The following is a 24,260-nucleotide window of genomic DNA, read 5'->3' as shown; positions in this document are numbered from 1 at the left end:
ACACTTTTGTATAGTCGTGTTATAAATGCCATATCATATCATGTAGGCCACTAGCAATGATTGAATCTTGTTGCAAAATCTTTGCAGGACCTATTTTAGGAATCTGAATACTTGGGTCAGAAAACTGGATTTGCTTCCTCCTTTCCAGACTGGCTTTAGAGAAGGCTGCAATACATCCCATAACATCTGGGCATTAAATTACATCCTGGCAGAAACTAGTTGCCCCTCTAGTCATAGGTTTTATCTATGCTTCATAGATTATGCATGTGCCTTTGATAGAGTCTCCTGACCTATCATTTGGGACAAACTGAGCTCCTTGGGCATGGGTCCCAATCTCCTTCCTTTCATTAAGTCATCACACTGGACAACACAGTTTGGGACCCCTTAGACTCGGAAGGCTCCCTTTCCTCTTATATCAAATTAAATGTGGGGTTGAAGCAAGGATGTGTTATTTCGCCCCCTGGTTATTCAACCTCTATACTGCAGACCTAGACATGCTATAAGAGCTGTGTGAAATGTATCTCCTCACATGGGTCATGTTGCAGTATCTTTGATGGCGTATGATGACAATACTATCCTTTTGGATTTAACTCCAATAGGCTTACAACATACTATCCCAGCCCTTGCCACCTAAGCCACCAAGAATAACATGAAGATCAACACTTCGAAAACAAAGGGTATGGTATTTAGTAAACAACATTATAATACTACATATTGCTGGATGTGTAAGGAACACATGGTGGCAACAGTAAAGACAGACACAAGGAGTCACAGTTCAAGTATGTTTATTGAACTTTATAATGGGTGAGATAAACACCTAATCTAAACCTAAATCTAAGATGGAAGCAAGCTACGACCATAAAATAATAAGGCAGTCCAAGTGGCGCCTTGTTAAATAAAAAGGGCCTAAAGTACTTTTGCCAATCCTTACCACTAAGTTACAAGAAAATGTTTGGGATAATGTTCACCAGAAAAGAAAGAAGAGTTCACAAAATGATAGGTCAGGATGATATGGCTGGGTCTCCCTTCCCCACCTTTTTAGCATGGGACAAGGCAGGACTTCTTGAGCAGAGCACACTCCTGGGCCTCTCCAGCACGAGGTGCACAATTCCAGTTCAACAATATCAGAACCTTCTGGGACCAAGTCTCTTTTATACAATGTCTCTTGCCTTAGAAGGCCTGATGGATCAAAAAAACAAACAAACTAAAGTTCCTTTGGTAATCTTACACCTTGGGTGATTGCTCTTTGCCCATGGGATCTCCCTCTGCTGGGCTCAGATCCTTCCTGCAACTTGGGCCTCCCTCCATTAGGTTCACTATGGCCTTTCACATGCAGCTTGCAATATTCAAGAGGTGTAATGTCTTTTTAAACAACCTCCCACTGTGTACAACCCTCAGCCGGGTTCACTCTTGTCGACACAATGTTCACAGGTGTTTTACTCTTCACCCCAACTTGCAGGCATCATTCAACTGCTTTCAAATTTTCCAAGTCCACAATTCAGTTTGCTTCATCAGGATACAGGATTTACTGATCTTCGCTTTTCCCTTAGCTTCCCTCCCTCTGGTTAACATAGCCATCTTTAACTCAGTTCATGAGTTTCTAACATAGTTTATGATTTGCTCATCTCATCAGAAAGCTGGGTTCCCTTCTCCTAGCTTTCTTTCGGCATCCCTCCATCAGGTTCATACTTGCCTTTGTTCACAAAATGTTATTTCCAGAATGCAGGGTTCCCTTCCCTTAGCTTTTCTCTTGGCAATGGGTGAGAGACTTTTGATTGTAGAAGGGATTTGATTAGACCCTTTTAGGACCCCTCTGACACCTCATGCTGCCCTTTTCTAGGGCCTTCTGGTCTTTGTAGTTCACAACACAAAACAAAAGGGCCAGCCAGAGTCCTTCGAATGAGCACTCCTGTGGCGCCTGACCACTCTGCCGCTGGCACACCTCAGGGCATTTCAAAATTTCAAACACATATAAATTCTTTATTCACAAGTTCTTTGCATTCACATAATGTTGCAGATTGCAACTTTGGGTTTCACACAGCTCGGATTGATATCAGCTTTCTCTGACTCACTGACTGTGCTGAACGCGTTGGCTTGTCTTCCTTCTGGAGTCAATGATGGTACCACAGTAGCCAGCGTCCCTATCCGCCTGTGTTATCAATGTAGGATGCCCCCGTGCACTGTTGACACCTCTCACACCACATGCCAGCTGTAGTTCCCCTTCTTGTGATTTCCTTTTTAGAGGCTTTGCGGGTCTGAGTTGAAAAAAGCAAGGGCAATTCCCTCCTCGTCGTCCTTTTAGGTCTCGCATCCTTTCTCCTCTGCTTGATCTGCCAGTCCGGAATAGCTCCTTCCTCGTACGTTCAACTTTGCTCTTAGTGTGCTCTCATGCTCTGGCTGTTATCCCAGTGGGAATGTTAAAAGGTCATCAGGCGTGCATGGTTGTTGTCAATTGCCTGACTTTGCCAGACCCGTGTGTTGGGACATGTCAGGTAAACGGCTCTGGTGTTAGGCCATTGTCTGTTACTTGTAAGACAGTGTGTCAGAAAAAGGGGGGTAGAGCTTCTAAAGATCCTACGGGGTAGGATGGGGAAAAGGTGTTACAAGGAAAGAGGTACCGCGTCTCAACCTTCGGCATCCCACTTCCACTCCCCAAAGACCTCTCATCTAGGTGATCCTCCCCCACTGGTCCACTCCCAGGAACAGGCTCCAATAGTGATTACTGGGTCCGGGCACCTGGATGACAGATCACCGGCGACTAGTAAATGAGACACCTTTGGGTTTCTCACAGAGGATATACACTGAGACTTGGGAAAAGGTCAAAACATACATCTATCTTTGCATTCTGATGACATCCTCTTTCAACACCTATGGTATAGGAAAGTATGTTTGTCAGAAAGTGGTGAAAAGATGGGCTGTGTTTAAGAATTGTATCACTAGAAAGGGGTAGGGGTCAGACTATAGAAGAATACATTGAATTATATAGATATGCAATCGTGACTTGTATCCTATGTGGCTTGGAGACACTACCAGTGGTCGAAGTGAGCGGGAGCGGCTGGGAGCGGTGCTCCTCTACTTTTTTAAATTCCGTTTTACAGCTCCTATACTTTTATTTTAAAAATAAACCGTTCCGGAACGGTTTCGTTTTAAAATAACAGTGTAGGAAGAAGTTGAGACTTGCACTTTCAGTGCACTACACTGAACGTTCCCTTAAACAACAGGTGCATGTGTTTGGTGGTGTGTATTGTGCGTGGGACGGAACTTGATGATGGGGTTTGTGGAGAGTGGTTGCAGGCTGGCAGGGATCATAGCTCCACTACTTCTTTTCGTGCACTTCGACCACTGGACACTACACTCGAGTTTGATTAACTGGTTAGACAAACTCAAGGATAAACTGTTAGGTTCCATCCTGGGAGTTCCCCAGGCTGTCCAGGTGGAGGCTCTTTGTTGTCAGCTAGGTATTGGATCCCTTCTGGCCAACTGGTTGCAGCGCAGTACAGAATGTTATGTAAGACTTTGTAAGCATGTTTTCAGTACAGTTCCCCAAGTTGCTCTAAGCAACTCACCTGCTTGGTGGCAATGGCTGGGCTCATAAAGGATTATCTCAGAAAAGTGAATAGTAAAGATCATTTAAAATAAAACATCACCAGACAAGATAGAATCACATAAGGCATTTTCTGGTGAACTCAATCTACATTTAATACATGTCTAAAACACTTCAATAAGGATTGCCGTTCCAGGCAATTTTCAATTCAAATGGATGGAAATGCGTATCTAGGTGGTGCCAGAAGGCAGGACCTCTTTTGGCGGTATTACAATGATCCTAGTAATGCAGCAGTATGGCCATCATCCGGGAGCAACATTTACAGTCAAATCTGAATTCATTGTTTTCATATTATGTTCTGTTTAGGTAGAAGGTCTTGATATTATAGCTGGCAAGATTTTTTTCACAAATATATTTTAAAAATACATATTTTTGTGCAAGCTTCTAATACATAACTACATCAGTCATCAAACAAGTAAGCAAATTCAAGATTCTTGAAATCAAATAAAGGCTCTGCATTCCTAAGCAAACAATAACAAACTCAACAAAAACCCGGGCAAATTAAAACACAAAGGGGGAGAAGTTGATGTTTAGAAAGGGAGGGCAAAGCTACAGGGTAGGAAAGGGAGACACATGGGAAGCAAACATGAACCAGTGTGGACATTAGGAAGAAGGTAAGGCATAACAGGAAGTACCTCTAGCATGTACGTTTATCAGTTACACAACTAGGATGAAGACATGTATTCTGTGTAAAGTGCTGTGGAAGAGGACCAGATCAGATCATCTACTTCCCGGGTTCCTTTCTAAATTGAAGATCACTTCTTGAGAGCTACCAGCTTCAGCAAATGAGCCAGCCACAGTACAACATCTGGCGTTGTCTACACATTCTACAGCCTCAATGTTATTCTCTTGCCACAAGTAATTGTATAGCGTTTCCCGGTGCTTGAGAGAGTGTGATGCGGCAAGACGAACCAACAGGGCATCCAGGTGTACATGTTTCCCCAGAACCAGCTGTAACCTCACTGCAAGGGATATAAAATAAAAAAAAATAAGAAAGTATCCCTGATGCGTGAAACTGCATTAGGGATCCTTGAAAATGAAAGAAGAAAAATTAGAGTAATGGATTCTTGCCCGTGAACACACGCGAGGGATCCTTTACTCAAATAAACGGCACGAACAGAGTACCAGCGGGTAACGGTTTCTCAACCCTCTTTAAGGATGGGTGGGAGGTGCTCCACTCAGCGCCTGCCGCTGCTCCTGCACTGCAGGCCACACCCGACAGACTTGGTTCAGCTTGAGGAGAGTTGTGCCCCAGCACCCTGGTGCATCTGATTGCTGGGCTGCACCTTGCATAAGAACCAAGCCAGAGCAAATACGGTGTAGCCCCCACACACTATGGCGGCTGCTTGCTGCCTACCTATACATAGGAACTGCTTGCAAGAGCCATCATCTCAAAAAAAGAACATCAATAAAGAGCAACAGCAAGGACCTTGAGACAGCCCTGGCCGGGTTGTCTCCAAAGTAAGAAACCATATAGGGCCTCATTACGACTTTGGAGGCAGCCATGCCCTTAATAAGGGCATGGCTGCCTCCAAAGTCGGGTCCGGGTTCCTTGAATGAGGAATTACCGGGCCATTCGAACCTTGGAGGACCTAGTAATTCCTCATTCAATTTACCCATCCCCATTCCCACTTGAGCCCCCATAGGGAGGCAACGGAGGCAACCCTGCATGACTTTGAGTAGAGCACTCGCTTCGACATCTCTGCAGAGCCTGCTGATGCAGGTTTGAATCCCGGCAGGGCCAAACTCAGCCTTTCATCCTTCCGAGGTCGATAAAGGAGCACCACACACCGTGGGTAATTATAAGCAACGCTCAGATACCTGAGGGTTTGTAGCACTATATAAATGCTAAATTATTATTATTATTAAATGATTATTATTATAGGCCTCAATGGGAATGGGGAGGGAGCTAACAATGGGCCTGTTAATAACGGGCCCGTTGTTAGCTCCCTGGTGCCCTCGCGGGACCCGGAAAGGACATCTGGTCTGACCAGACGTCAATTCCGGATCCCGTGAGGGAACCTCGTAATAGGGTCGAGTGGGTTTAACAGCACCGGCACCATTACCAGTGCCGTTAAACCCATTCCACCCGCCTCGTAATGAGGCCCATAGTTTTTTATACAGTACACTGTAGAGACTTTGTACATATTTGTAAAGGGGGAAGTAATGTATCCCGTGGCCCCACTGGCCCAGCTAGTAGGGGCTGCATGCCTGCCCTTTATGGGAACACCTAGGAATAAAGTGTCAGACACCAGGGTGATGAAAGTATTTTTATTAAATGTATAGTGTGTTTTCTTGATATGTATGCTGTGTATGTGTTTGGGTTAAACCATTCAGCCCACCATGGAGCTGGATGGAATGTTTAAAAGAAAGTAAAGAAAAGATCAGTGGAACAGAACACCCCTGACCAGGAATGGGCTGGGCAGGGCAGAAAATAATTCAGCAGAATAAAAAAAAAGACAAAAAAAGAAAGTAAAGAAAAGATCAGTGGAACAGAACACCCCTGACCAGGAATGGGCTGGGCAGGGCAGAAAAGAATTCAGCAGAATAAAAAAAAAGACAATTAGGAAAAGGACAAGAAGAGAGAGAGAGAGAGAAGGAAATTCAGCCTAGAAAAAGAAAAACACTTACCTGGGGGGAGGCGGGCATTGCCTCGAGCAGCCCCCCTCCCAGAGCCTAAATCCATCGATGGTGCTGGGTAGTGTGTGAGGGATCCCCCTGATACTCTAAACTAGGGAGGCAAGTTGCTTATGCCAGGGACATGAAACGAGTAGGGAGGCGTCCTGCCACTTGTTTTTAGATCTCTTTACCTATACATTTTGGTAAAGGGTGATTATTTAGCATGCAAAAATAGGACTTGGCAACAGCTTTATTACTTAGCTAGCTGTCAAAGGATATTCTAAAAAGATGAGCAAAAGAGGCCCTTGGATTGCCACATTTTATAATTTTCTTTTTAAGAAAAAAAGGGATTACTTAGTGCTAGTAGCTGCACAACATTTTCTATGCAATTAATTTTACAAGAAGATGTATAGGTGTTTTTTAAGGTACATCGTTCGTCAAAATACATTCATTTTCTCATTTTTAGAAGTGCATTTGAGAAAGGAACAGAAAACAAACATGTTTATGGCAAACAACTTGAAAAATACAAAAAAATTAATAAACAAATGAAAAAACCTAGAACCATCATTCACAAAGTTTTTTGTCTTAAGTAAATAATAAGTGCAAGACAACTGGTGTCTGTAAGTTCTTAGGAAAACAGGGACCTAGTCTTTGGTTTGCTTATGCCAGGGACAGCTTAGCCCATCCCAGGGGGTCATAGCAGGTGTCAGCTTGCCCGGGGGCCAGAACGGATGGACCCAGCATTTTCAAAGGCAACATGCTCAAACGAGGCTGCCTGGTGGTGTCCCCTGTAGGCTTGCCTCATGACCAGCAAGGCAGGCCCTTCATAAAAGTCCTCCTGGGCTGCGTACATCAGACGTGGAGCGGTGATAAAAAGTCTTGTGCTGGTTGTCACCCAGCTCGGATGAAGAGGAGGAGGGAGGAAGTCCTGACCTCCTCCCCTGGCCATCCCAGGTGAAGAAAAGCCCTGAGCTGCCTAGCTGAGCAGTCCGGTGGAAGATCTTGTCCCATGATGCATTTCAGAGGGCACCAGCCAAGAGGCAGTGGTGCGTGGCAGTTATCAGTGGCAGCATACCCTGTTGCCAGGGGGATGCCATCTGAAGGTAAATTCGTCATGGGTGTAGCAGTGAAAGTGGCGGCATCCCCACAGCACAGGGTCGCGGCAGTGATGTCAGGTGGACCCCACGCTAATGGGGTCACCCTGAACATTTTGAAAATGCCATGGGGGCAGCAGTGAGAGCAGGTTGGCTCCCCAAACAATGGGACACACCCAGAAGAGTAGAAAAGTTCTGCAGATGCAGTGTTGATTACGGGTGGACCCCAAGCCAATGTGAAGAAGACAAATAGGCAGTAGGAGCAGTGTTGACAGTGGGCAGGCCCAGCTAATGTTTATCTGAACCTCCTTGTAGAAAGTGGTTACAGTCCTGAAGGGTCAAAACATGTTCACTAAGTTTGAACCATCTGCCTCATTTCTCAGAACCCCCCTGCAACTTCAGCTGGGATATTTAATTTCATTTTGATGTCCATCCAGGATGCGAGACCAGGGACACAGGATAGGCCCCTAAAATCGTAGGCCTATCACGAAGGCCCGCTAGTTGATATGTTGCTGCCTTACTTAATTTTGCTTGTGGGATCTATACGATAGGGGCATCTCCATGGATAATGGAATCTTCCCTCTGTTTCCAGGCCATGGCAAACCATCTGTTCATAGCAAGTTGTGGCTTAGCCAATTTAGGCGTGCAGTCCACTTTTTTTTGTGCAGAGTAATAGTTCTGGCTCTAGATCATCCACCCGATCTCTTTCAAGCAGGACTCATTTTGGTGTCCCTGAGGTCAGGTCATCCTCTCAGCAAGCTCCTTGGTCCAACACCAACCCCTTGTGGAATATGTTTGAGTTGGGTATATTGAACTCCTCTTTTGCCAGAAGCAGAAGAGACGGTGTAGCGTGCACTTAATATAACTGCACAGGACTGTCTGCTAGAATGATACAAGCTCCTTCCAGTAGCCATTGGTGATTGTCAATGGTCTCATCTTATAAAATATCCAGGGTAGAACTGGCATCTTGAAGCAACTCACTGTACACCACAGTATTAGATTAAGAGCTGCCCATAAATCAAACATGCACACGAAGTTCGAGATTAGAGGATCTATGTTCGCCTTCACCTTTTCTCTACTTTGTCGCCGAAAGATTATTCCCAAATATTTGATTTTTTTAGGGGCCATCTCACTTTGCATTCCTCCACATGCAACCAGAAGCAGCTCCTCGAGAGCATCGAGAATTCAGTTTGTTTAATTTTGTATCCTGACAGTCTGCTCTAATCTCAGAGAGACTCTATAAGGGAATAGGGAGGCAAAGTGGTTTCTAGATAATTTTCAAAGCAAGCATGTTGCATGCATTCAGATCCAATTCATATTCTCTTCCGCCTACATGGATACACCTTCAGCTACGTTCAGCCAAATTTTCCAAGGCCATATCGGAGAGCAGGGGTGTTAGAGAGCAGCCTGGTCTTGTCCTGAAACTAGAAGAATCAGAAGAGGGGAAACATTCAGCTGAACAAATATTTCTGGGGAAGTCTACATAGCGTTTATCGCAATGCAAACACTGAAAGGAGCAGGGTAACTCTAGCCTCTGGACCAGAGTATTATAATAACATCAAGAAACAGAAAAGATATGTCCAGAGCAAAATATGTTTAGAAAAAATGTATCCAAATTTATTAAAGGTGATACAAAAATTGAAAACTAGTGAATAAATCACTCAAAATTATTATACACTGATCATTTTAACATAACAGAACAGCAGCAACAATATGCCGAAAATCGGCTAAAACTTCATCACTCATACTCAACATACATAGTACATACATACACACACAACTCATCATACCGTGGCATACATCCAAAGTACTAAAAACACAGAAAACATGCTAAGAACCAATGGGGAAGAGGAATTCATAACTAGTCCCCATAATAACACTCATTATTGCGGTGTTTACAAACAATAGAAATAATTCACAAACAATCTATTGTCAGGGTGGATAGGAAGAACAAATGCAAAGATCACATCCCTGTAGAATTTTTTCTCTCGACCGGTTTCGACGTGTAGTGGTGGTTAACTGAACGTCTTCCTCAGGAGGTGGGTGTTACCATTCTGAAAAACAAGTACGCAAAAGCGACTATAAGCTACTACATGAAAAAGTCTTTGCCGACTGCCTGTAACATACAATTAAAGAAGGAGAAAAAGGACTGCTGCTAGCAGCCTAAGTTATTAAAAACAATTAAGAACCGTGTATACCATAGTGAAAATAAGCATATACGGCCCCCGCTACAACAGCTGTGTAAACCAGAACAAGAGGGTAAGTGACTCCCAAAAGAGAACCGTGCAAGATGAAAGGGAACCTTCAAGACCATGGTGGATCGGCAACAAGAATGTATATATATAATAATATATATCTAAATACCAAAAAAGCCTGACCAATGGCAATGTCTGTATCTAAAAAGAACTAGTAGTGGACTAACCTGATGAAAACCTAGCTGCTGCAAAAATCTATGCAGTGTAGTGTGGCCAGTCACGCGAGACAATTCAGGACTAAAACATAACCTGAAACCAGAAACAAGACCAGAATGCACTAGGTCAGATAAATAAAAAAATATATATAAAAAAATAAAAAAATAAATAAAAAACCTAGGTTCAAAGTGGAGTGCCTATGACATAGCGTTTATCAACTGCACAAACATATCACCAAAGCTCAGTTTCTTCATCACAGGTTAAAGGAAGCATCATCAACCCCATGAAATTCTTTCTCAGCATCAAAATTACTGATTCACCAATTGGAGGATCAACATTAGTCTGGTGCTATTAACCCATTCTCCTCCCCCTAGGAGACCCCTAGAAACACCTGGTTGATATTTACCAGTGCATGCAACACAAGACTCAATATCTTTGTCAGTACGTCGGCATTAACTCTACAAACATCAGTTAGCTAGGGCAACAGCTCATGCAGACCTACTTCAGTCTCCCACCATTGTAGATCACTGTGATCAGTGCCTGCCTTTGTGTTGGAGATGTAAGCACCTTTTCTGCATTCTCTCTAAAAACCTCCATGAGTTCATCGCTGTAGTGCGGTGCTGTGGAGCGTGAAACCAATCCACAAGACAAAGGTGCATGCCCCATCCACTCCCCTGTGACAGCTCATCTTTGGGGAGGGATGTGGCTGAGGTAGCGCCAGGTCCATCAGGCATGGCTGCTGAGCAGCAGAAGGACAGGGTGATGCCATCCATGAGGGAAGATACCCTGGAGTCATCCAGGTTGATGTAGGTGCAGTTGGAGAGGTGGTGTTGGATCCCTGTCCATGGAGTCAGGTGGGGGTGTGATCTTAGCGCTGCTGTAGGGGAGGCATGGTATCAAAAGTATGACACTGACACAAAAGGTACAATTTGTAAAACCTTTATTCAAGTGTCCGGGTTTGGAAAAATGCGAAATAATCAAATAAAACATAAAACAGTCCAGGTTGCTTCCATCAAATCAAAATGGCCTATACTAACAAAACCTAATGCCTGCCCTATCTATTGAAAAGGAAATGTGTAAAGGAGAATATGTATGCAAAGGAAAATCAGTGTTAGAATATTAAGAATAAATGTGGCTGAGTCAGCTCTCCCCGTCATGTTAGATTGCATGGAGTGAGGCGTAGACAGGATGACACACTCTGGCTCAGGTTTCTCGAAATAAAGGCAGTTCCTGGCCTTCCATGTTAAAGTCTCTCTTTCCAGCTTTCAAAACACAGTTAAACAAAATGTTCACGCCAGTCTCCCTCAGTCAGGCATGGACATTTCAAAGTCAAAGTTCACGTAGGTCTCCCTCAGTCGGACTTGGACCTTTCAAAGCACAACATTTGCAGGGGTTTCCTTCCCCCATGCTTAATTCACATAATTTAGGGGTTCCCTTCACCTAACTTATTACACTTACAGTGTCCCTCAGTCGGGCTCGGACCTTCTCCGATGTCGAAGATTTTCGAATGTGTGAGGCCTTTAATATACACCTCTGCAGGACCACTTCGACTTTCCCTTCAGCTCACACTCTTGTGTTATTTACCCCAGTGTCTTGGTCTGGGTAGTTCAATGTCATAAGAACAAAGGTTCAACATTCACCATTTTACTTCCCACCGTTTTCCTGTGGTTCATTTTGACCACTTTGCTTTTTATAGTTCATTCACTTTATCAAAGAAAAATAATTTCTTCTTTCACAGAGACTTTCGAGTGGGCTACTTCCTTTTGCTGGACCACTCCACTACGCAGTGTCACTGGTTTTACAGCTATCAGGAATTCAAATTTCATCACAGGTCTGTCTTCTTTGCATCTCATTCAAACGCATGCAGCCTACAATTGTGCGATGTACTGTTGCAACTTCACGCTTTCCTTAACACACACCAGTTTCTTTCTTGTTTTTGCAGTTTTTCAATTCACAAGTCAAGGTTAATACCACAGGCTTGGCCTAGTCTCCCCAACTCTGCCGTTCACCCGGGAGGTTCACTGGTGTCCTTGAAACATAATGTAGTCTTCTTGTTTGGGATTTGGCCTTCTTCACTTCTCTTTCACTGCCTTTTGGAGGCAACTCCTGGGGTCCTCTGCCCTTTTCTCTCGTCCCACGGTCCGTTGCTCTGCTCCAGTAGGTTCACCTTCACCCTGGAAGTTCTGCTCTTGCTCATGTTTCACCTTGCTCATAGTGTGTCTCTATGTTCTGCCTTTTATCCGTCTGAGGAGAGCCAATTAGTATCAGATCTATGCACTTAAAGCCAAGTGCCTGACTTTGCCCGACCCAATTAGCGGCACATGTCCAATGAGATATGTAAGGGTTAGCCTCTTTACTCTCTGTAACCCTCTTCCTTGATCACCCAGTGTTTGTGTATAAAGGGGATGGGGGAGATGGGACATCAGAGAATCATATAAAATAGGATGGGTCAGGTGTGCGGGCAAGGGGGGATTACCGCATCTTACCATCGGTCGCCTTATCCCCACTCCCCGAAGACCCCTCAACCAGGTGATCCTCCCACACTGGTCCACCCCCAGGGTCTGGATCCAAAGATGATGGCCCTGCCCTGGCCACCTGAGAGAGAGACCCCAATGGATAGTAGGTGAGGAACCCTTTGGTTTCTTACAGCTGTTCATGTTAACAATTGACTGCTAAGTGATGTTGAGGGAAGAAAGGATGTCCATATTTGGCACATTTATATGTGTTAGGATATAATCCCTTCCCTCAATATGCACCTCTAGTAGCTCCATACACCCTAGTATGTATCCTTGTATTCTTTTTTGATGCAGTAATTCAAATTCGAAAAGAACAAAATCCCTACACGTCCTACGTTACTTGAGTAAGAGCTAAACACATTCTTCTGCACGTAACCCCTCTTTAGCTTCAAATTCTCCTCCTGGGATAGGTGGGTTTCATGCTCAAAAGGCTCCCAGGGTTCCTCTTTTGTGTAAGCAAGACAGAACCTTTCTTCCCTTAGCAGGCCCATTCAAAGCATGCGCAGTCCAAGAGGAGAATTAGACATGGTCAAGCGGTTATTTTACAATAATCCTTCTGAGAACCCCATTGGGCTCACCTAGTCAACTCACAGCAAATATATAACAATATTTTCATGAATATTCTATCCTTATTAGGCCAGTGAACGCACCAGTAGGCAGGACGATTTGCAGTAGCAGTAAAGCGAAAGACAGAAATAAGAAACATTCAAGTGAACAATTTAAAACATCGAACAGACACACCTGTCATCAATTACTAGAGTACAAAATGAGTGTGGTTGGGTGAGTGGGCACCACTTGTTATTAACGAAAGAATATTCTTCTTAAATACATTTCTTACAAAGTGTGTGGCCCTGTAGCCAACAGATCTCAGATGCACCATGAGGTAAGGGGTATGGTAATATTTAGTCAGAGAATGGATCCTAGGTATAATACCCAAAGAATTTGGAAGGAACCCTGTGTTTAATTAAACACATACAGTTACCTCTGATTATACAAACACAATATATAGGTTTGTGATAGTATTTTCAAACATATCTTATATATATTTTTCTTGACAACAGTTGTAAGATTCAAAAGAAGTTTGTTTTTTTCCAGCAACACAGGCAGTTCATACTTTGTCCAATGCATTCCGGTCGATCTTCAGGGACTCAATTCTAAAAAAGTAAATAAGGTAATCTATGTAACTAGATACCCTGTATGTGTCTCTATATTTGTTTCTCAGTAAATCATGATTTAATAGGAACAATTGTTTTCATTTTTTAACTGACTGCAGTGTCATATTTAAAATAAAAATATCATCTTGGACTTCTGGTAAGCGCAGAGCTTACTATGTAAGGATATGGATCCTGGTCCTAAATAATTAAGAAATGTGCTTCTCTAAGTTATCATGATAATTCAATTCCTATATTTGGGTACCTTTTACTTTCATACAATTGCTCTTAGTTGTCAAAAGGTAGGTAAATCAGTCCTACCTGTTCTTGTTCTATCCTAGGTTCTCTCCTGGGTAAAGTTGTTTAGGCCTGTAATGGGGTAGTACTTTGATTCATTTAAGGTCCTCTTTAGGTTTATAAATTGCATGTGACTAGCATTTATCTAAGCACTTACCAGGTATATTTCTCAAGGCCGCATGACAACAGAGAAAATGCTCAATCAAGCTATTTCCCGCTGTCAGTGTGGCTTTATCCTTCTAAAAATGGTGCCACGTCTAGGCGGTCATTTTGGTTTAATACAAATGTAGAAATAAGTTTAGCCCTAAAGTAGAGTGTTAATGATAACATGCTAGTGAGTGGGAAACTCGTAAACATGTATGTTTGTACGCATAGTAGTAAACCTTGTAAGTGCTTAGATAAATTCTATTTGCAGGCAATGTGGAATCCAAAAGGGGACCTTCAATTAATCAATATACTACCCATTACAGGCCTAAATAACCTTACCCAGGTGAGAACCTAGGATCGAACAAGAACAGGTAGGACTAGTTTACTTATCTTTTGACAACTAAGAGCAATTGTAATGAAAACTTGCACCCCCCACTCAGACAATGAAATAACCAAATAATGAGACACCGATGGACACACCCCAGTAGGGAATGAGACCAGGAACAATTGTGAGTGAGTAAAAGAGAGGTCTTTATATAAAGTTAAAATGGGGCATTCAGAGTAATCTGCTACTCCGAAAGCACTCTGCCCAAAATACAGAAAATATACATTATATTACAAAAACACATTGTTGATGACGTGTGCTAAAGGGGATACAAAAAGTATTGCTCATTGGTTGGAGAAGACAAGACATTACAGATCATATAATCATGTTGCTCCAGGATTGGTGAACGCTGAACTTGTAACTTCTTGAGGCATATGGGTCAGCTTGGCTCATCAGGGAGGGGTGCAGGGTCAGGCGATGTCCGTGCAGTTTTATTTCTTTCTAAACTAACACTTCATACTAATCAAAGTCATGCAAGATTTAATATAATACATAAACTTCAACATAATATATATTGCGTAGACATTTGACCTGGGCCACAGGGAGAGCGAAGATACATGTGTCCAGGTGTAACGCTCACCTGATTCCCACGGAGGCGCTGGTCTTGGCAGGAAGGTGTCTGTGACTCGAAAAGTGATGTGCAGGACTCGATTGGCTTCTGGGGTCGAACCTCTTCGCACTGTGTGTCGAACTCGTAGGGTGAGGTTTCTGCAGGTGAAAGAATATGGGGGTTAATGGTCTGGGTTGTTGAATGTCCCTCTCTCTCTCTCTCCGTAGAGCCCCCCAGGTCAACGTGCTCACCTTAGGTAGGTGAATGCTGGACTCTCCATCTGCGTCTGGTGCAGGGTGCCGTTGCCAGTTCCTTCACTGGTGAAACATACGCCTCTTGAACTCAGAGGATCGTTACCGTTGTTAACTGCACGAGCGGTGAGTTTCCAGACACCTTTTTAGTCTTTATAGTCTTTAGGTGCGTGGCACGTTAATATTGAACAGGACTCTGTATAATGCTTTTCCCTTTTGTCTTGCAGGATTCTTGAGATGGAAGATGGAGTGAGCACCTGGAAATGCGTAAGTAAATGCAAGCGCTCTAACTGTCTTTTTCCCTTGCAGCTTAATTCGTGCTGAAGAGACGCCGGAGTATTTGCAGGCGTTCTATTGCGACGAGCGCGATGGGCGTAAGTAAATACCTGTCTAATGTCTCTTCTTTTGTCTTTCAGAAGTTGGGTTGCAGCGCCGGAGTCCGCGGAATGCCCGTAAGTAATAACAATGCTTTTGTCTTCACAGGCGGCGATGCAGCATGAAGAAATCCGGAATTCGTGGAGTGTCGGTAAGTAATAACAATGCTTTTGTCTTCACAGGCGGAGGTGCAGCGTGAAGAAAAGGCCGCAGCCGATGGATCAGTGAGTAAGCACTGCGAGTAAGGCTTTCCTTGCTAACCTGTTGTTTCTTGTCTTTGCAGGTGCTGCTGTTGACTGGATACAGGAATGGTAAGTATAATTCTTGCAGGTTCAGGATCGAAAGAAGAAAGGCTGGAACAGACTTGGTGAGCGTTCTGCTGCAGATGCAGAATAACGCGAAGCATGTTTCATCTATCGGGTGTGGTTTAAATAGCCTTGGAGTGATGAGGCGTCTTCCTCCACGGCCCCGCCTAGGTAAGAAAAGAGTTCCAGTTCCAGAAGAGTTCCAGTGCTGTATCCAGGGAGTGGAGCTTGCCCCACCCAGGTAAGAAAGTAGTTCCTGTTCACAGAGGACTTCTAAGTGGCTGGTAAGTAAGCAGCATGGTCTGCTGCAGGTAAGTCCACCCAAGCATCTTCACACATATTATGAGCCCGGCGCTTCCAGTGCCGGGACCGATGGTTTTGATGAGCCTGGTGCCACCGGCGCGAGGACAAGGTCCAAAAGGTCCCAGTGGGGACCGGCTGGTGCCTAGGATTAGGGTTAGGGGCCTGCTTCCAAGGACGTTGGGCTGGTCCTGGCTCCTTGGAAGCAGTGATCATGACAGCACCCCCCCTCAAGGCCCCTCCTAAGCGTGTCTTCTCCGGGGGTCTTGGCTTGTCGGGGTGATTCAGATGGAATTTCTTGACCAGACGAGGTGCGTGGACATATTCTGAGGGTTCCCAAGACCTTTCCTGGGGGCCGTATCCTTTCCAATCAACCAGATAATATAACTTAGATTTGGGGATTTTGGAGTCTAGGATGTTCTTTACTTCGAATTCAAGTTCTCCATCTACCAAAACAGGTTCTGGGAGTTCAGTCAATCGGGTTTCTGGTTGTACTGGTTTTAATAAGGAGACATGGAATACTGGATGTATTTTCATATGCGCAGGTAATTCCAATTTGACAGCCACCGGATTAACTATGGTAGAGATGAGATAGGGTCCAAGGTATCTCGGGATGAAGGTGCGGGGTCCTTTTAGAGGCAGGTGCTTAGTGGATAACCAGACCTGATCTCCTACTGCGTAGTGAGGGGCCTCTTTACGGTGTCGATCTGCTCCTTTTTTGAATTGAGCTTTAGCTCTTTGCAGATGGACAGTGGCTTCCTTAAAATCACGGGTTATCTCCGAGTGCAAGTGATCCACAGCAGGTGTTTCGAATTTTTGGGGAAGATCCAGGTTAGAGGTTCTAGGATGGTGTCCGTATAATAGGAAGAAGGGAGTCTTCCCGGTTCCAGAATGAGTCGAATTGTTGTAAGCGTATTCAGTGATCCAAAGAATATCCTTCCAAGGATTTTCAGTTTGTTGGAGCATGCAACGTAGATATTGCTCTAGAGTCTGATTTGTCCTCTCGGTTTGTCCGTCAGTTTGGGGATGGTGACTGGTTGAAAGTCTTACATCAATTTGGGCTAGACGACAGCAACTTTGCCAAAAGTGGGAGATGAATTGACTTCCCCTATCGGAGACTAAAACCGAGGGAAAACCGTGTAACCGAACGATGTTTTCTAAGAATTCTCGGGCCAATACTGAAGCTGAAGGTAAGCCCTTCAGGGGAATAAAGTAAGCCATCTTGGAGAATAGATCCACGACTACTAGAATGGTATTATACCCTGAGCATGGAGGTAAGTCTGTGATGAAATCCATGGACAGGGTATGCCATGGACAGGGAGGAATGTCTAGAGGGTGTAATAGGCCGGCTGGTTTCTCCTTCTGACTTTTATTCTGGGCACACACACCGCAGGAGATTACAAAGTCTCTAATATCCTTCTTCCATGATGGCCACCAGAAATGTCTTTTGATCTTTTCCATGGTTTTGGTAATGCCAGGGTGACCCTCCATTAGAGAGTCGTGATAACAGGAGATTACTTGTTTTTGTATTTTCTCACAGGGCAAGTACAATCGTCCTCAGAAATATGGTAGGTCTTGATCCACTGAGAATTCTTTTCCCTTTAATTGCCAGTCCTGCAAATCGGCCGGAGTTAGGAGTGATTTGACTGTAGTCTTCATGTCTTCAAAGGATTGAGCGTTAACCAAACCCAAAATCCTTAGTTCTGGGATTATGGGTATTGGTTCTGGATTGGTCAAATGTTCATCTACTCCCATCCGGGAGAGGGCATCTGCTTTTCCGTTTTTACTGCCTGGTCGATAAGTAATTATAAAGTCAAACTCAGCCAGAAACAGAGCCCAGCGAAGCTGTCTGGAAGACTGAGCTTTGGCCGTCTTCAGATATTGTAAATTGCGGTGATCAGTCATTACGGTGACTGTGTGTCTGGCTCCCAAAAGATAATGCCGCCAGGCTTTAAAGGCCGATCTGATAGCTAAAAGTTCCTTGTCTGTAATTGAATAGTTGATCTCGGGAGCCGAGAATTTGCGGGACCAAAAGGCTACAGGATGTAATTGGTGTGTGACCGGATCTCTTTGTGATAAAACTGCCCCCATAGCAAGACTAGAAGCATCCGTTTCCACGATGTAGGGGAGTTCTGGGCGAGGATGTTTTAGAACAGGTGCAGAAATGAATTTAGCTTTTAAGTCCTGAAAAGCTTGTTCTGCTTCAGTAGACCACTCAAAACGTTTGTTCTTCTTTAACAGAGCGGTGATGGGCTGGACTATCCGAGAGAATTCAGGAATGAATCTGCGGTAAAAGTTAGCGAAGCCTAACATGCTTTGAACTCCTTTTACAGAGGTTGGTGATGGCCACTTGATGATTGCATCGACTTTCTTTGAATCCATATGGACTCCGTTAGGTGACAGCATGAATCCCAGGAACTCAACTTCAGTTACGTTGAAAACGCATTTTTCAAGCTTAGCAAAAAGGTTATGTTGACGCAATCTCTCGAGAACCTTTTTAACGTGTCTCTGATGTTCCTCTTCAGATGATGAATAGACAAGGATGTCATCAATGTAGACAACAACACACACATCTATGAGTTCTCTAAGGACATCGTTCATAAAATACTGGAAAGCGGCAGGAGCGTTACAAAGTCCAAAGGGCATCACTTGATATTCGAATAGCCCATACTTGTTGCGGAAGGCCGTCTTCCATTCATCGCCCTCTTTTATTCGTACCAAGTGGTAGGCTCCTCTGAGATCCAACTTTGTATATATACATGCGTCTTTGACTTGGTCCAGGAGTTCAGGGATCAAAGGTAACGGGTATCTGTTTTTAACGGTGATTTGATTCAGGGCGCGGTAATCTATACAAGTCCTAAGGTCTCCTTCCTTTTTCGGAACGAAGAACAAAGCCGATGAAGCTGGAGATTTTGAAGGACGGATAAACCCGTTAGCTAGGTATTGGTCCAGATATTGTCTGAGGTGAAGATTCTCTGGCTCGGTGAGGGCATAAATCCTACTGCAAGGAGGAGTTGTTCCAGGTATCAGATCTATTTGACAGTCGTAAGACCTATGAGGAGGCAGGGTGTTAGCTTGATCCTTCCGAAAGACATCTTGGAATTCCTGGTATTCGGGAGGTAATTTGGGAACCTCAGAAGAGATTGCAGCCAGTGAAACATCAGGCCGAGGATAACAAGTGGTAAAACATTCTGGAAACTGAACCGTCTTTGCTCGCCAATCGATCTGAGGATTGTGCTTCTCTAACCAAGGGATTCCCAGAATGATCTGGAACTGAGGGACCTTGATCACATCGAACACGATTTTCTCCCGGTGTCCATCTTGGCTCACTAGCATCACTTCTTGGGTGGCGTGCGTTACTGGTCCGGAGGCTATCTCCGTGCCATCCACTGTAGTAATGATGTCTTTTACTGCCTTAGGGACAAGTGGTAGATTCATCCTTGATACCATTTCACGGTCCACATAATTACCGATTGCTCTGCTGTCGATGTAAGCTTCAATTGCATGCAAACGATCCGGACGTTCAGGACTAATGAGGACCATGGGCACCACGAAATGCGAGGTCACGGGACAGATCTTAACGCTCGGCAAGAGGACCTCTACACTTGCCGGGCTAGGTCGTTTCCCTGCTCAGAACTTGTGGTACAGGTATCTGCGGCTCCTACAGCCTTCTTAGCTGGTTTCACTGGACAGTCTCGAAGAAAGTGCCCTGAGTTCCCGCAATAGAGGCATAATTGCAGCTGTCTTCTTCTTTCCCACTCCTTTTGGGTTAAAGGACCTTTCATGCCCCCTATTTGCATGGGTTCCACAGTGTCAGCTCCCTTAGTAGAGGTCTGTGGTTTAGAAAACACTCGGGTATCAAATTTAGAACGATCAGCCTTCCTGTTCTGTAATCTGTGGTCCAATTGGACAACTAAGTCAATATAGTCTGAGCATTCTTGTGGAGGGTTCACAACTTGAGCTAACACATCCTTGAGCTCTCCACGCAGGCCTCTGTAGAAAAGCGTTATTCTCTTAACCTTCGGGCCATTGAGTTTCCACTATAAGTCTGTTGAATGAGGCTATATAAGTCAAGCGGTCTTGATTACCCTGTCGTAATGAAAGAAGATCATTGTCCAAGGCCTGCCCTTGTGCATGTCTTGCGAACAGTTTCTCCATGCTGGACTGGAAGGCCTGGAAATCATGTAAAACCGGATCATCCTGGGTGACTAAAGGGATCGACCAATCTGCGGCGCTGCCACTGAGATAAGAAAGCACGAAAGCCACCTTGGTCTGGTCTGTTGGGAATGCAGCTGGTCGACATAAGAAGTGTAGGCGGCACTGGTTGATGAACACTGCAAATTTCTTTGGGTCACCAGAAAAGCGTTCGGGCGGAGCCAAGGGCACATTACCGGGTAGATTGATTTGCACTGGATTTAAAGATGATGCAGAAGGATAACTTCCTCCTGGAGCGGGCAGAGGTGTCTGTCCTGCCTGCGTTTGTAGCAATTGCCTAGCGAGGTCCTCTGTTCGCTCCTTGGAAATTATCAGTTCTCTTCTTAGAGAGTTTGTTTCCTGACGAGCTGCATGTACTTCTGCTCTTAATTCCCCGGGCAACTGGGCTAATTGATCAGTGTCTGAGGTTTCCATTGCGCCTGGGTAGGAGTTTTGCGGTGGGCTTCGCGTTCTGTAACGCTCACCTGATTCCCACGGAGGCGCTGGTCTTGGCAGGAAGGTGTCTGTGACTCGAAAAGTGATGTGCAGGATTCGATTGGCTTCTGGGGTCGAACCTCTTCGCACTGTGTGTCGAACTCGTAGGGTGAGGTTTCTGCAGGTGAAAGAATATGGGGGTTAATGGTCTGGGTTGTTGAATGTCCCTCTCTCTCTCTCTCTCTGTAGAGACCCCCAGGTCAACGTGCTCACCTTAGATAGGTGAATGCTGGACTCTCCATCTGCGTCTGGTGCAGGGTGCCGTTGCCAGTTCCTTCACTGGTGAAACATACGCCTCTTGAACTCAGAGGATCGTTACTGTCGTTAACTGCACGAGCGGTGAGTTTCCAGACACCTTTTTAGTCTTTATAGTCTTTAGGTGCGTGGCACGTTAATATTGGACAGGACTCTGTATAATGCTTTTCCCTTTTGTCTTGCAGGATTCTTGAGATGGAAGATGGAGTGAGCACCTGGAAATGCGTAAGTAAATGCAAGCGCTCTAACTGTCTTTTTCCCTTGCAGCTTAATTCGTGCTGAAGAGACGCCGGAGTATTTTCAGGCGTTCTATTACGATGAGCGCGATGGGCGTAAGTAAATACCTGTCTAATGTCTCTTCTTTTGTCTTTCAGAAGTTGGGTTGCAGCGCCGGAGTCCGCGGAATGCCCGTAAGTAATAACAATGCTTTTGTCTTCACAGGCGGCGATGCAGCGTGAAGAAATCCGGAATTCGCGGAGTGTCCGTAAGTAATAACAATGCTTTTGTCTTCACAGGCGGAGGTGCAGCGTGAAGAAAAGGCCGCAGCCGATGGATCGGTGAGTAAGCACTGCGAGTAAGGCTTGCCTTGCTAACCTGTTGTTTCTTGTCTTTGCAGGTGCTGCTGTTGACTGGATACAGGAATGGTAAGTATAATTCTTGCAGGTTCAGGATCGAAAGAGGAAAGGCTGGAACAGACTTGGTGAGCGTTCTGCTGCAGATGCAGAATAACGCGAAGCACGTTTCATCTATCGGGTGTGGTTTAAATAGCCTTGGAGTGATGAGGTGTCTTCCTCCATGGCCCCGCCTAGGTAAGAAAAGAGTTCCAGTTCCAGAACAGTTCCAGTGCTGTATCCAGGGAGTGGAGCTTGCCCCACCCAGGTAAGAAAGTAGTTCCTGTTCACAGAGGACTTCTAAGTGGCTGGTAAGTAAGCAGCATGGTCTGCTGCAGGTAAGTCCACCCAAGCATCTTCACACATATTATGAGCCCGGCGCTTCCAGTTCCGGGACCGATGGTTTTGATGAGCCTGGCGCCACCGGCGCCAGGACAAGGTCCAAAAGGTCCCAGTGGGGACCGGCTGGTGCCTAGGATTAGGGTTAGGGGCCTGCTTCCAAGGACGTTGGGCTGGTCCTGGCTCCTTGGAAGCAGAGATCATGACACCAGGTGCCTTACCTAACACAGTATTTCAGAATACATTGGTTAAGTTTCTCTTGAATCAAACAAGGGTGTTTTACTCTTTGTTAGTATAAGAATAATATATTGCCTCGCGGGATTAGTTATATGGGGGTGAACTGGGGTGGCACATGAGCAGGGGTCTTGCAACTGTTACATCAAGGGAATATGAGGTTAGGGGCTTTCAGTTTTATAATTCTCATGGAGGGGTTTGTCAGTATAGAGGCAGGTTTGTGGAGATGGATGGTTTTGCAAGGGCCAGGCACTAGCCCGGTCATACACAGGGCAGTGATCTCAGAGGAAGAAGAGAGATACAGTATTAAACTCGCAACAATTCACACCCGAGCTTCCTAGAGAACAGGGCAGCCGCAGAGTCGCCAGAGGGGAGGAGGTGGGGGGGTGGCAGGCTGGTTGTGTACAATGAGAGAAGGGCAGAGGTGCAGGCCTGCATTCTTGGTGTGTGTGCGGCCTAGTCGAAAATGGAGTCTGTAGTTTTTACAAAATTTAGTTGATAGCTCATAAAACATGCACCGTTATGTATCACTCAACGGCTACATCACACCTTTGCCAGAGGTGGCGCTGTTAACCATGGAATGAGCATATCATGTGTGTCATCAGGAATGAAGGGGGCCTGGGAGATCCTTCCTCCCTTACATTCCCTGCTTTTGTTACTTAAAGTAACGAATAATGTAACACTTCCAAATGTTTCCGTTCCTTTTCCTCAGCCACTGCTTCATCCCAGGCTGGGGTTGACTTTATTGGCATCCAAGCCTGACACACCGACCTAAGGCTTTCCCCCCTTTGTGCATATTCATCTGGGGTACAGGTCATATTTATGCAGCCCCCATCCCCTGCCAGGTCTACCCACACTTTGTTGTCCAATTCTAATTCACAGAGTTCTTTAATTGTGGTCTAATAGAGAGTATCTACAATGTTTCCAGTGTTATATGTAGCAGTCATTCTATATTTTGATTCTGTGTCTTCTCCTGTCTGAACCTGGGCCTCATGTGTTACCTGAACCACCTTTGCTGTGTTGCCCATTGTCACCATCATAATTGCACTGTTAGGAATGGATTTTGCACAGCACCTAATTCCCATCTGGCACACACAATAAATTAGCTGAAAAAAGACGATGATTGGTATCAGCAGTTTCACAGCTGTCCCGAGCCATGACGGGATCCACTCGAACAGATTGGCGAACCATGTGCTGGACTGCACTCCTCCTTCTTCCTTCATTCTTTTTCCGAGATGGTGCACTGCTGCTATTACGTGGGAAAAGGTTCTATTATTTGCATCGGCAGAGGATAAGGAAATGCAACATGCACTACCGATTTTTTGGCAAACACCGCCATCCATTGCTGTGAGGAGGTCAAAGACATAGCGGTTCTGCATGGTCATCAGCCGCAGGGCTCTTAGTTCCACCTTAATGACATTGAATCCTTCTTCTGTGTCGTTGACCAACTGGATGAGCTCCCAACGGACGATCTGCAACCATTTTGCATTTGTTCGAGCCTGAATACTTGGTATGAGTGATGTGAAGAATGTCTCTGCTGAGGTAAATAATTTAAACTTATCAGGTACTTGCGCCAAGAGTTCTGAGGATTTTGTGGAGATATAATTTGATGCCCTCCGTTTTTGTGACACTCTGCTTTGCAGTTGCTCTTCCGACAAAACATCATACATACACAGGAGGTTCTTCAGTATGGTGTGGGTGCCCGGGACATCTTGGCTGGCACCCTCTTCCTCAAATGTGACTTTCTTGTATTACCATCGAGGCCGAGTGCAGAGTTGTCAGAGCGCAGGTGCCCCTCCATGATGGTGGAAGGTGGAAGTATGCTTGTTTGCCGCATACCCTGTAAGTGTCCATTAAAGCCGCTGTTCCTTTGTTCATGTCGGGCATGATGAAAGTTTTGTTGCAGTGCTTGTTTGCGCCCAGGAGCACTTTCCCTTCACCATGGAAGTACAGTTCGTATGGTATTTCACTTTGGATTTTGATTGGCTTCTCGAGAGCTGTTACCCACGTTAGTTTGGCAATGTGCTGAGACCAGATTTGAGTGCATGTGTCTTTGATCCTTTTGAGCTTTTCATCTGACAGTCCTTGCAAAGCCTGTGCCTTACACATCACTTGCTCCTCCTGCCA

At 45.0% G+C, this 24,260-nt stretch overlaps 1 long non-coding RNA gene across 1 annotated transcript; it reads right to left on the bottom strand.

Annotated features, from left to right (window-relative positions):
* Nucleotides 1-8,908: 8,908 nt before the first annotated feature.
* LOC138579554 (uncharacterized) lies at nucleotides 8,909-9,858 on the bottom strand. Its single transcript, XR_011304064.1, has 2 exons — nucleotides 9,740-9,858; nucleotides 8,909-9,371 (listed from the first exon to the last, which is right to left on the bottom strand). It is a non-coding gene; the product is annotated as an uncharacterized lncRNA (long non-coding RNA).
* Nucleotides 9,859-24,260: the final 14,402 nt, after the last annotated feature.

This window comes from Ambystoma mexicanum, chromosome 3p (assembly GCF_040938575.1).
Source record: "Ambystoma mexicanum isolate Mex_15411 chromosome 3p, UKY_AmexF1_1, whole genome shotgun sequence".
In the NCBI taxonomy this organism is placed as follows: Eukaryota; Metazoa; Chordata; class Amphibia; order Caudata; family Ambystomatidae; genus Ambystoma; species Ambystoma mexicanum.
This window is presented reverse-complemented; position numbering and strand designations above follow the sequence as displayed.